This window comes from Salmo salar, chromosome 02, assembly GCF_965601325.2.
Source record: "Salmo salar chromosome 02, fSalSal1, whole genome shotgun sequence".
NCBI classification, from domain to species: domain Eukaryota; kingdom Metazoa; phylum Chordata; class Actinopteri; order Salmoniformes; family Salmonidae; genus Salmo; species Salmo salar.
In genome coordinates, this window is record NC_138292.1 from 87,873,086 (window position 1) to 87,884,101 (window position 11,016).

Sequence of the window (11,016 nt, forward strand, 5' to 3'; positions counted from 1 at the left end):
CCTGATAAGGTTCTAGAATGGATTGTTAGGGCTGACAATCACACTCTTCTCTAACAACCCTACGTACAGACTGGCATAATTAGATGCTATTTTTTTAAACTACAATGACCATAATGCACTGCATGCCGACTTGTCTTGTCTGTGTTTCTTTTACACCTGCTATGTAAAAGAGACAGAAGAATGCACAACGGTCAATGCAATCTGGGATCCTTGGGACATCCCTACCCTAAACCCTAACCTTAACTCTAACCATTTCAAATGTCAACTTCAATGGGCTAGGGACGTCCCAAGGATGTATCTCTACCTGAAAATACATGATCTAAGTGATTGATCATTGGTATTCAGCAGTCATAAAGCCTTATTTACTTTAATGAACAACTAAAATAGTGATTTTGTCAGACAGCAGCTCTACACTTTATTGACTGACTGATCCATTCATCCTTCCATCCCTCCTCAGCCTTCCTCTCCTCTGAAGACCCAGTGAGGGTGGAGCTCAGTCAGAGAGCTGTTGAGGGACTGGTTAGGAAGAACACTTCTACAGCCAGAGAGGTGAGAGGTCACACATGGTTTAGATGGTAAATATTTATGTCCCCTTAGTGGTTCATCACGTCAGCAAAAGGGAATATGTTCAATCATCCATGTTTATTTACATTAGTGCAAATTGTCCACTGATCTTGGTGTAATTTCTCCCCCCTTTCGTCTGTATGAAAGTTAATTTCCCCTCAGGCACACACATTTGTTCTTTGATATGAAGGTAATTTGTGTAAAATGTACTTTTCCCCACTCATTCACCACATCTCTTTACATTGCTGATGCATATTTGGTGGCCTGACTGTCAAAGGCCCATCCTGGTAGATCTGAACCCAATGCAACTTGGAGTGATCGGATGACAGAAGTCACATTTAGGTGCCAGGTGTAACTGAGGCCATAGATGCTCCATATCCATAACTTTGAGTGTTTCATATATGACTAAAGGTTTTTCTTTCTGTGTTGCAGGGGCAGTCAAGAAATGGAACAGCAAGGCCACAGAACATGACATAATCAGAGCTGTGGGAGACCACCTCAAGCCCCTGGTAGAGCCGGGGGTGGTGTTTACCACTCCACCACACCTTCAACAGGCTGGAAATGTGGGATTGATCTTTTTGTTTCAGTAGTTGAATCCATTGACATATTGTTCATTTTCAACGAATGCACTGGATTGGTTGAAAAGTGATAAACTTACATACCATGCACTATTTGACATAGTGGGAGATATACTGAATTTACACTAAGACCAAGAGTCTGTTGATTGGTGGGTCATGTTCAAATCAAGCTTTATTTATATAGCACATTTCAGACATGGATGCAACACAATGGCTTCACAGGAAAAAACACAAATGAAAATTAACAAAAATGTACTACACAAACATAAGAGGATAAAAAAAGAATAATAACTGAAAGAGTAATGAGCATTCTAAGGAAACGACATTGATTCAAATATTAACAATTCATTGATGCATATATGATGCAACATCCAACCCAAAATATCAGCTTGTTTTACCACATTGTTTGTTGTTACGTTCCCCAGCAAGAAAACCAGAAATGTCCCTTAAATAGAAAAGGGACTAACAAAGAGTCACTGACAACAACCACAACTAAACAGGTGGGATTTTAGGAGGGGTTCTGATAGACACTATGGGGGTGTCTACTGAAAGTTGACTAGTAACAACAACTGGAACCTAAAAGACACCCACCATGAGACCCACTAAATCTTCCCAAGAAGAGGAAAACAAAAGAAAAACACACACCAAACTTAAAGACAGGAAGCAAACCAAAAAGGTGGCGCAACTAAAGGTGTTGACTCTCCACATGTATCAAGACAACTGGAGCACTGGGCCAGACACTCTTAAATAGAACCTGGACCAGCTCAGGTGAAACACCTTCCCACTAACGAGATGGACAAGCCAGCACAGGTGTAACACATACTGACTAACGAGGTGACACCAATCAGTTCGCGGAGACACATTTCAGTTGTACAAGCAATCAATCAAATGAATTTATAAAGCCCTTCTTACATCAGCTGATATCTCAAAGTGCTGTACAGAAACCCAGCCTAAAACCCCAAACAGAAAGCAATGCAGGTGTAGAAGCACGGCGGCTAGGAAAAACTCCCTAGAAAGACCAGAACCTAGGAAGAAACCTAGAGAGGAACCAGGCTCTGAGGGGTGGCCAGTCCTCTTCTGGCTGTGCCGGGTGGAGATTATAATAGAACATGGCCAAGATGTTCAAATGTTCATAGATGACCAGCAGGGTCAAATAATAATAATCACAGTGGTTGTCGAGGGTGCAACAGGTCAGCACCTCAGGAGTAAATGTCAGTTGGCTTTTCATAGCCAATCATTCAGAGTATCTCTACAACTTCCATTTCACATTATAATCATCTACAATGCTTCACCTTCTACAATATAAACATGGTGTCTACTGGCTGTCAACCATTAAAAACAAGAAAAAACACATTTCTAAATAATAACATACAATCAACAAATAAAAACAAGAAAACAAAATAATTATTTATTATACGTATAATTTTTTTCTCCTTTTTCTTTCTATAGAATCCTAAAACTCACTAGCTTCTAGAACTCTCATCTTCCTAAAACTCACTAGCTTCTAGAACTCTCGTCCCCTTGGAACGAGCACAAACACAACTCATCTCCAATACGGAAAAACATGCAGTCAAAATAAATTGGCAACCAAGTTGTCCTTACCACGGACATGTCTGATTTCAAGAGGAAACTCCTGCAATATCCGTAGTAACTTTCCACCTCACTGCGGAGCTTCTCTCTCTTTTCAGGGTTCACTAGATAGGCATGTTGTTGGATCGGGGCCCAGTCCCCAATGTCATGCTCTAGTACATTTGGGTTGGCACATCTGAGAATGAACCCGATATTCTAAAAGGGCAACAATGTCAATATAATTGTTCCCAAAAATTGTCAGTTGGTTGCATAAATCATTGATTACTAAATGTTACATTAATTGAAAATATGAAATATCAAACCAAATGTACACCCCTTTGTTAATATGTATTGACAATAATTAACTTAATGGTGAGGCATGGAATAATAAAACATGTATCTTTTGTCAGGCTGAATGTTTGAAATATGAGGTGATTTGAGTCATTCTTTTTCAGTCGTGGAATAAAGACAATTAGGATTTGAATGTTGTCAATAAATGCTGGAGTGATGTAGGATTGTAAATGAAATTGATTATAGACCAATTTATTATACTGCGTTCATGTGTATAGGCTGCAAGCACGTTGAAATGAAGTTGTTTTCAAGTCAATGACAAAACGACCAGAAAAGACATCTTCTCCACTTTCAACTACAACCGAACATATATTGGACGTCAGGCATAGTCTTATTTTCAACATGTTGCTAGGTGGGATAGCCCCAATGTCAAAACACAGTTCTAACATGTCCAAATCAATAACCAATATGTAGAAACAGTTTGTGATATATAGAAAACCTAAACATAAAATGTGCTATATACATAAACATCTGCCACAATAATCATATTACTTGTATTTTTTTAAACAAGCACCTTATAAACTGCACAAGCATCAGAAACGCTGTTGTTTTGACAAGTAGCAATAAATCACTGATATCGATGAGGGGGGAAATCAGGTTGTACGTCCTGTTGAAACTAACACAACTAAAAAAACACATGGAAATGGGAGATATATTTTACCTCAATGGTTAGAGGACAACCTGCAGAAGACAGTCAGCTACATTTTGGAGTGATGCATTTTGATTCAAGAGGGTCATCAACGTGGTAAGTGTAACACAACTCTTTTTTGTCAGTCACTTTTTGTTAAATCACATAAATAGTACTCTTTCAATTCAGAGCCTGGATTTTCCTCCTGGGGCTAATATCCATATCATGCTGAAATCAATAGAACAGGGGACAAACGTTTAGGGTTCTACATTGTGACATCATTAAAATACTCCTATTACAATGTTAAAACATTCTACATTGTGACATCATTAAAATACTCCTACAACAATGATAACACATTCTATATTGTGACATCATTAAAATACTCCTACTACAATGTTAACCTCTTTTAAAACATTCTACATTGTGACATCATTAAAATACTCCTACTACAATGTTAAAACATTCTATATTGTGACAATAATTCATTGATTGAGGTATTTTATCAGATTATCTCTGTTCACACTGATCACAGCTGAAGTTTCTCTCCTGTATGTGTTATAGGGTGTGTAGTCCGCTTGCTAGACGTAGTAAAACTCTTCCCACATTGAGCACAGCAATAAGATTTCTCTCCTGTGTGTGTTTTCTCTGGTGTGATATCAGGCTGGTTGACCGAGTAAAACTCTTCCCACATTGAGCACAGCTATAAGGTTTCTCTCCTGTGTGTGTTCTCAGGTGTGATATCAGTCTGGTTGACCGAGTAAAACTCTTCCCACATTGAGCACAGCTATAAGGTTTCTCTCCTGTGTGTGTTCTCCGGTGTGATATCAGACTGGTTGACTGAGTAAAACGCATCCCACATTGAGCACAGCTATAAGGTTTCTCTCCTGTGTGTGTTCTCCGGTGTCTAGTCAGACTGCTAGATGTAACAAAACCCTTCCCACATTCATCACAGCTATAAGGTTTCTCTCCTGTGTGTATTCTCTGGTGTGATATCAGGCTGTCTGGCCGAGTAAAACTCTTCCCACACTGAGCACAGCTATAAGATTTATCTCCTGTGTGTTTTCTCCGGTGTTTACTCAGACAGCTAGATGTAACAAAACTCTTCCCACATTCATCACAGCTATAAAGTTTCTCTCCTGTGTGTATTATACGGTGTGATATCAGGCTGGTTGACTGAGTAAAACTCTTCCCACATTGAGTACAGCTAAAACGTTTCTCTCCTGTGTGGATTCTCTGATGAATTTTAATTCCTGTTGAGGAGGTGAATATCTTCCCACAGTCAGAGCAGCAGTGAGTTCTCTTCCCTGTGGATGTCTGCAGGTGATTCTTGAGGTGTTCTGACGTGGAGAGACTCTTCTCTGCCTTGTCAGCTTCATGAGGTTTTTGAGCCTCCCCAGAGGGTCCACGATAGTTACGTTTCTCTCCTGCGTAAACAACAAAGTCAGACAGATGGTTAAAGGCCCACAAAAAAGGAGCAAGAATAGTCATATTTTGTCTTGTTTTCACATTAGTAGTAACATCAATGATTGAGTTATTCAAGTTGTTGAAACCCTAAGCAGTGTGCCAGACAACTTTTGGTCTCCAATACAGGACAATTTCTGTGTTTAATAAAATTGCGGAATGAGGGCAATGCACACGCAATTTGGTTGTAGAAACTCCTCCCTACTAATGAGGAAAACACTAGTTATGGATGTAGTATATCTGGTAATGAGGAAACCACTAGTTATGGATGTAGTATATCTGGTAATGAGGAAACCACTAGTTATGGATGTAGTATATCTGGTAATGAGGAAACCACTAGTTATGGATGTAGTATATCTGGTAATGAGGAAACCGATAGTTATGGATGTAGTATATCTGGTAATGAGGAAACCACTAGTTATGGATGTAGTATATCTGGTAATGAGGAAACCACTAGTTATGGATGTAGTATATCTGGTAATGAGGAAACCGATAGTTATGGATGTAGTATATCTGGTAATGAGGAAACCACTAGTTATGGATGTAGTATATCTGGTAATGAGGAAACCACTAGTTATGGATGTAGTATATCTGGTAATGAGGAAACCGCTAGTTATGGATGTAGTATATCTGGTAATGAGGAAACCACTAGTTATGGATGTAGTATATCTGGTAATGAGGAAACCACTAGTTATGGATGTAGTATATCTGGTAATGAGGAAACCACTAGTTATGGATGTAGTATATCTGGTAATGAGGAAACCACTAGTTATGGATGTAATATATCTGGTAATGAGGAAACCACTAGTTATGGATGTAGTATATCTGCCTGGAGAAAAAATGGTGAGTAAAGATTTTAGTTTTTCACAATGTATTCTGAATGTGAATGGGGGAAAACTCAGGGGAGTAACCTCCATTTCCAGGTTGCTTATGAGTACATTTCACACTACTTTGGATTATAATTGTAAGGCTCGCTTGAATGTCATGCTTAATATAATTTTTGTGTCATCATCACAAATCAACTGCTTTATACTTTTTTTTAAAACACTTCAAACAGTAAAATGCTCTTTGGCTTTTCCATCAGCCTGACATTGAGGGTTTGTACACTAAGTGTTTGCCAAATTGGCACACAACTTCACCTAACAATAACATAGACCTAACGTAGGACCCATAACTTCACCTAACAACAAATATCATGATACCATATATATATATATATATATATATATATATATATATATATATATATATATATATACCATGTCGTATTGTTTGCCATTTGACTGGCATTCAGAAAATGATTTCCTGGATCAGCTGATGATAGTTGAACATGTGACTGTAACTAAACAGCTACAGTATTAAGAATTATGTGTAATTATTTAAGAACTGCGTTAATGACAGTATCCATTTTGGTGTTGTCTGTAAAGTTAAAATGACTGTTATTTTTTGTTTTATGTATTATTATCATCATCACAGGAGAGGCAGACTGAGCGGCCTACTGGTCAGACTCAGAAGGAGAGCACAACATCCACCGCTTCCGATCAAATTACTCGCCAATGTCCAATCTCTAGGTGGACGAAATTGCTACCAGATAAATTAAACAACTTCTTTGCTCGCTTTGAGGACAATACAGTGCCACCGACACGGCCCGCTACCAAAGACTGTGGGCTCTCCTTCTCCATGGCCGACGTGAGTAAAACATTTAAACGTGTTAACCCTCACAAGGCTGACGGCCCAGACGGCATCCCTCGCCGCGTCCTCATAGCATTCGCAGACCTACTGGCTGGTGTGTTTACGGACATATTCAATCAATCCTTATCCCAGTCTGCTGTCCCCACATGCTTCAAGATGGCTACCATTATTCCTGTTCCCAAGAAAGCTAAGGTAACTGAACTAACATTTTACATTTACCTTTTAGTCATTTAGCAGACACTCTTATCCAGAGCGACTTACAGTAGTGAATGCATACATTTCATACAATTTCATACATTTTTTTTTCTGTGCTGGCCCCCCGTGGGAATCGAACCCACAACCCTGGCGTTGCAAACACCATGCTCTACCAACTGAGCTACAGGGAATTACTATCGCCCCATTTCACTCACTTCTGTCATCATGTAGTGCTTTGAGAAACTAGTCAAGAATCATATCACCTCCACGCTACCCGATACCCTAGACCCACTTCAATTTGCTTACTGCCCCAATAGGGCCACAATGCAATCGCCATCACACTGCCCTATCTCATCTGGACAAAAGGAACACCTATGTAAGAACGCTGTTCATTGACTACAGCTCAGCATTTAACACCATAGTACCCTCCAAACTCCTCATTAAGCTCGAGACCCCGCCCTGTGCAACTGGGTCCTGGACTTTCTGACCACCTCCAGGCAGTAAAGGTAGGAAACAATATCTCCACCCCGCTGATCCTCAACACTGGGGCCCCGCAAGGGTGCGTTCTCAGCCCTCTCCTGTACTCCCTGTTCTCCCATGACTGCGTGGCCATGCACGCTTCCAACTGCAGATGACACTACAGTAGTCGGCTTGATTACCAACAACAACGAGACGGCCTACAGGGAGGAGGTGAGGGCCCTCGGAGTCTGGTGTCAGGAAAATAACCTCTCACTCAACATCAACAAAACAAAGGAGATGATCGTGGACTTCAAGGAAACTGCAGAGGGAGCACCCCCCCATCCACATCGACGGGACAGTAGTGGAGAAGATGGAACGTTTTAAGTTCCTCGGCGTACACATCACGGACAAACTGAAATGGTCCACCCACACAGACAGCGTGGTGAAATAGGCGCAACAGTGCCTCCTCAACCTCAGGAAGTTGAAGAAATGTGGCTTGTCACCGAAAACACTCAAACTTGTACAGATGCATAGTTTCTTAAAGTATTTTAGTAAAAGATTTCCAGCTCTCGCCCTTTCGATAACCACTCGGGATAAAAGGGAAAAAAGTAATGCTCTGATCCAGTGGAAATGTCATAAAATACCTGATTACTTCTTATTCTTTGCACAAATAGCCGACAGCTGTGTCTGTCCCGAACTCACTGGCGCGGGAAACTGAGTGCCCAGAATATTTTATACAATGTTGCAAGCCTGTTACCTCGAGTTTCGGCCGACCCAGTTGATATGTTTCAAGTTTGTTGTAGACAGGCCATGTGCAGCCAATGTGATTTTTAGGATATTTATTTTTTAACTGCAGAATGCAATGTTTTTATTATTTATTTAACTTTTATTTGTTGGCTTTATGTAGGCTATTTTTTTTTATATAGTTGGCAATGGCAATAATAGTTACTTTTAGATTTGTATTATTTTCATTTAGATTTAGATTGTCTGTGATTGATCTACATTCGATGATTTTGAGATACTATTATGAATTAAATGAAACTGTTCCACGAAAATGTGCATATGAAAATCATAACTGGCACCAGATCAGTAGAAATGGTCAGATAAATTGGCACTCCAAATGGAAAAGGTTGCCGACCGCTGGTGTAGCCCGTTACCGGAAACTTCAGGAGCATAACGGCAGAATTTCTCTCTCTTCTGGTTAGGTTATCTTGATCTCTGGCTCCCTCCAGTCATTTGTGTGTCTTAATTATTTAATCAAACAGAATGCTTAAAGCGTCAGACCAGTTCACTACATACAGTTGATTTTATAAAAACACATGGGGCGATTGGTAGAAATAACAGATGACTCTTGGTTGACCAAGATATATTTTAGTTGGGGACAGCACTAGAACATGACTTTGGGGCTCCAGAGTGGCGCAGCGGACACTGCATCTCAGTGCTTGAGGCATCACTAGACACCCTGGTTCAAATCCAGGCTGTATCACAACCGGCCGTGATTGGGAGTCCCATAGGGTGGTGCACAATTGGCCCAGCGTCGTCCGGGGTAGGCCGTCATTGTCAATAAGAATTTGTTCTTAACCGACTTTCCTAGTTAAATAAAGGTTACATTTAAATAAATAAAAAGTGTTCTATGACAAACCATTTTTTACAAATCCATCAAGGCACCAACTTTGAGAAGGTTTTAAAACAAAGGTTTCAAACCAATTCATGAATGTAATTGAATCTAGGTATGTCTTGCCTTTAATGTAAGGGCATGAAAAAAAATGGATGAATATTATACAATGACTTATCAACAGCTCTAATAATTTGCCTCCACAGGAAATCTACACTGGCAATTCTAGAATATACTATATAACCTCAAAATCTGTTTAAAACAATTATTTTGACCTCATGGATGGCCAGTCCTTGAATTCATAGTGTAGTGAATTCAGGGGGAAGCCCTGAGCTGAACTCAAACCTGGGTCCAGTGACTGTCAAGCCAACACCTTATAACTGTTATGTCAAGATGTCTGAACTTCTTGACGGGGTCGCTAGGTGTTGAGTTACGGTTGCTACAACAGCTTTCTCTATGAATGTGAGAGTGGTTACACTTCTCCTTCCCCCATCCCTCAGCTGTTTACCAAACCAAGCCCCTGGGCAGCCATTTTGTTGCTGTTTAAAAAACCCACACAACCCAGCAATCTGCAGTTCAAACAATAACAAATCTGTAATTCCACCACTATTTTGGTAATAAGATGTCGATGGGGTTGGAGAAATGTAAACACTTTTAAAATTCATAGACAGACCTATGGATGCAAGGACTGGCCATCCATGATATCAACATTATAGTTTTAACCATGTTGAGGCTATACAGTGTTGATTTACATTGTTTCTAAACATTAGAGTAAAAAAAGCTTATTTGGGGTTCTGATGGGGTACAACAGTTGAACTAAGCTCATGAGGCATGTGTTATATTCTTCAAGAATCAATGGCTATATATAAATAATTTAAAAGTACAAAAATTGATGTAGCAATTGCAGATTTCCCCTTTAACACCAAACATCAGTTCAACAACTGCAAAGTTTGTGCCTCTGTTTTTAAGACAGTACTTACTAGTGTTAATTAGGGAACGGTTTCTCAAAACCATCTTATGGCTAAGTTCATCTTTAGAACCATTGGATGCCTTAAGATGCGTTTGGGAAACCGGGCCCAGATATCCAGTTTCCTCCTCTTCTTCCTCCTCCTTTTTGGATGTGACAGTCATCCCCCCCTCTTCCTCTTTCACTCCAAAATCTGCATCCTCCTCTTCTTTTACTGTAACATCCTCCTCCTCTTTCACTCTGAACGTGTCTTCCTCTTCTTTCACTGAAACGTCTTTCTCTTCTTCTTTCACGGTAACAGTCTCACCCTCTACTTGTTTTTGTATTGAAACAGCCTCCTCTTCCTCCTCCTCTTTGACGAGAGCTTCTTTCTCCGTCCAGCAGACCTCCTCTTCTTTAACAGGAGGAGAGTAGCTTAGTGAACTCATGGTCGGGGATGTTAGCTAGCTAGGCTAATGCTAACTTAACCAGCCCGCTAGCTGACTAATAACAACAACACCGTAAATATGAAATTAAATCTGATAACTAACTAGACGACAGAAGTGGGTTTAAAACACAGTGGCTAATATACACTAAAGCATCTAAAGAACTTTATCGGTTCGGCTATTTTGTCTAGCAAGCTACCGAGGTGGCTGACGAACTGTTACTGCTGTTGAAAGAAGAGTTCCGTCCACTACATTATACGTCACACCAACAGCACCTTAAATTCCCAGACCGCCATCTGCTGACTGGAGTGGGTAACGCAGTTGAGTAAAATGTTTATTTTATTTCAGACAAAAAGTTAAAGTGTAGGACGCATTAGATTTTACTCACAAGTGTGACAATACCGTGTGGTTAAAGACTTACTAAGCTAGTTGTAGTCACGATATGGTTACCTATAAGTTCAAACCGTTATGTTTTTGCGTTATTACATATTTATTAACTTATTTCGGGA

General features: G+C 39.9%; 1 pseudogene across 1 annotated transcript in view; it reads right to left on the reverse strand.

The window, feature by feature from the left end:
• Positions 1-1,296: 1,296 nt before the first annotated feature.
• Positions 1,297-11,016, reverse strand: part of LOC145863946 (uncharacterized) — a 43,245-nt pseudogene continuing 33,525 nt past the window's right edge. Inside the window, exon 3 of the transcript XR_014382505.1 lies at positions 1,297-5,117. The product of XR_014382505.1 is annotated as an uncharacterized LOC145863946 (transcript). The remainder of the gene's footprint in view (positions 5,118-11,016) is intronic.